Below are 2375 nucleotides of genomic sequence, written 5' to 3'. Positions count from 1 at the left end.
AAAGCCTTAGCATTCATCTAAAAGAACATTCTGACTTTCAAACTAGGCAAAGACTAGAACCTCTCCAGGACTGAATATCTGTTTAGAGGGATGTCCTAGAGTAGAGCTGAGTGGAATCAAGGTCTCTTGTTTCCTCATTCAATTCCATGACTTCTGAAAATATGGAAATGACTGCTCCCTAGCATATGCACCCAGGGCTTAAACTTCATTTTGTCTGTCAGCTTCCTAACTCATTTCTTCTTAAAACAATGCTGTTCCTCTTTCTGCTGAAATCTATTCTTTCTACCAGTCTTTTAATCTCATCCTTTCATACTGATTTTCTTGCCGTTTTATATTGTTAATGAAAACCTTCATCTTTAATATTTATTTTTCCTTTAAATTTTTGTTACAATTTTATATTTTATGTTGCACATCTTCCCCTTTCCATACCCTCTAGTGTGGTGATTTTGTGTCCCCCAATATATTGTGCTTCTTTTTTTTTTTAAAGATTTATTTATTATGCATACAGAAGAGGGTGCCAGATCTCATTACAGATGGTTGTGAGCCACCATGTGGGTGCTGGGAGTTGAACTCAGGACCTCTGGAGGAGCAGTCAGTGCTCTTAATCTCTGAGCCATATCTCCAGCCCTATATTGTGCATCTTAATAAACATATCTGTGGTCAGAGAACAGAACAGCCACTAGATAGACATAGAGACCAGAAAATGGTGGCACATACACCTTTAATCCTATCACTTGGGAGTGAGTTCAAGGTCACACTGGAAACAGCCAGGTATGGTGACACACACACCTTTAATCCCAGCACTTGAGAATTTATGTCTTGCTTGGGAAAGACACATGCGATTAATCACAAGAAGTGATGGCAGGAAGCATAACGGTATATAAGGCATGAGGACCAGGAACTAGAATGCTGTGGGATGGTCTGTATGTCAAATAAAACACTGATTGGCCAGTGGCTAGGCAGGAAGTAGATGGGACAAGGAGAAAGGAGAATTCTGGGAAGCGGAAGGCTGAGGCAGAGAGACACTGCCAGCTGCCGCCATGACCAGCAGCATGTGAAGACGCCGGTAAGCCACCAGCCACGTGGCAAGGTATAGATTTATGGAAATGGATTAATTTAAGCTATAAGAACAGTTAGCAAGAAGCCTGCCATGGCCATATGGTTTGTAACCAATATAAGTCTCTGTGTTTACTTGGTTGGGTCTGAGCGGCTGTGGGACTGGCGGGTGACAAAGATTTGTCCTGACTGTGGGCCAGGCAGGAAAAGTCTAGCTACACTAGAAGCTTTTAAGTTTTTAGGGTTTTAGCAGCAGTCAGCTGAGATCCATTCGGATGAGAACTCAGAGGCTTGCATTTTGAGGAAACAGGACTGGCTGAGAAGTTGGCAAGGTGAGGTTAGCTGTGGCTTGTTCTGTCTCTCTTGTCTTCCAGAGCTGGCACTGCGTTTTTTTTATTAATAAGATGTTTTAAGATTCATGTTACATTTGGTGCCCAATTTGTGGGTATGGATTCTTGAAATAGCCACTTGCCTGTGGCCTTGCAGACCCTGGATCAGGCCCGAACTGCACGCAACCAGTTGAGGTGGCGCACTCAGGTAGGATTTGCTGAAGGAGGCAGAGGCAGGAGGTTCCCCAGTTCGAGGCCAGCCTGGGAGGCTTGCTGAGGAGAAGCTAGATATGGGGCCTGGCTGGGCCACAAACGGTGGCAGCGGGACCTTGTAAGTGGTGGCTGCTTCTCTGTATTGCCTGCTGCTTCTCATCGTGCTGGTGACAACAGTGATGCCGCTACCAGGGACGAAGGGTTTACTGCTGCTGGGTCAGAGAAGAATTGTCAGGACCATCGTGTTACAAGAAAGCATCAGCAAAGGTCAGTTTGGAGAAGTTGGGTGAGGCAAGTAGGTAGAAGAAGTTGCTGTGAAGATATTTTCTTCTAGGGAACAATGTTCATGGTTCCAAAGGAAAAGACTTATCAGACTGATGTTACACCATGAAAACATCCCAGGATTTATAGCAGCAGACAACAAAGACAATGGCACATGGACTCAGCTGTGGCTGGTGTCAGATTTCCATGAGCATGGATCCCTTTTGGATTACTTGAGTAGATACACTGTTAACAGTAGAAGGGTTGATCAAACTCACTGTGTCCATGGCAAGTGGTCTTGCCCATCATCACAGGGAGATTGTTGGTACCCAAGGAAAGCCAGCTATTGCTCACAGAGATTTGAAATCAAAGAATATCTTGGTGAAGAAGAATGAAACCAGTTGTATTGCAAACTTGGAACTGGCTATGAGACACGATTCTGCCACAGATACAACTAATATTGCTTCAAACCCCAGAGGAGGCACAAAAAGAAAAAATTTCTGCAGTGAACCATGA

At 44.2% G+C, this 2375-nt stretch overlaps 1 pseudogene; it reads left to right on the top strand.

Moving 5' to 3' along the window:
• Positions 1-1777: 1777 nt before the first annotated feature.
• LOC107399364 (TGF-beta receptor type-1 pseudogene) lies at positions 1778-2375 on the top strand (annotated as a pseudogene).

This window comes from Peromyscus maniculatus, chromosome X, assembly GCF_049852395.1.
Source record: "Peromyscus maniculatus bairdii isolate BWxNUB_F1_BW_parent chromosome X, HU_Pman_BW_mat_3.1, whole genome shotgun sequence".
NCBI lineage: Eukaryota > Metazoa > Chordata > Mammalia > Rodentia > Cricetidae > Peromyscus > Peromyscus maniculatus.
This window is presented reverse-complemented; position numbering and strand designations above follow the sequence as displayed.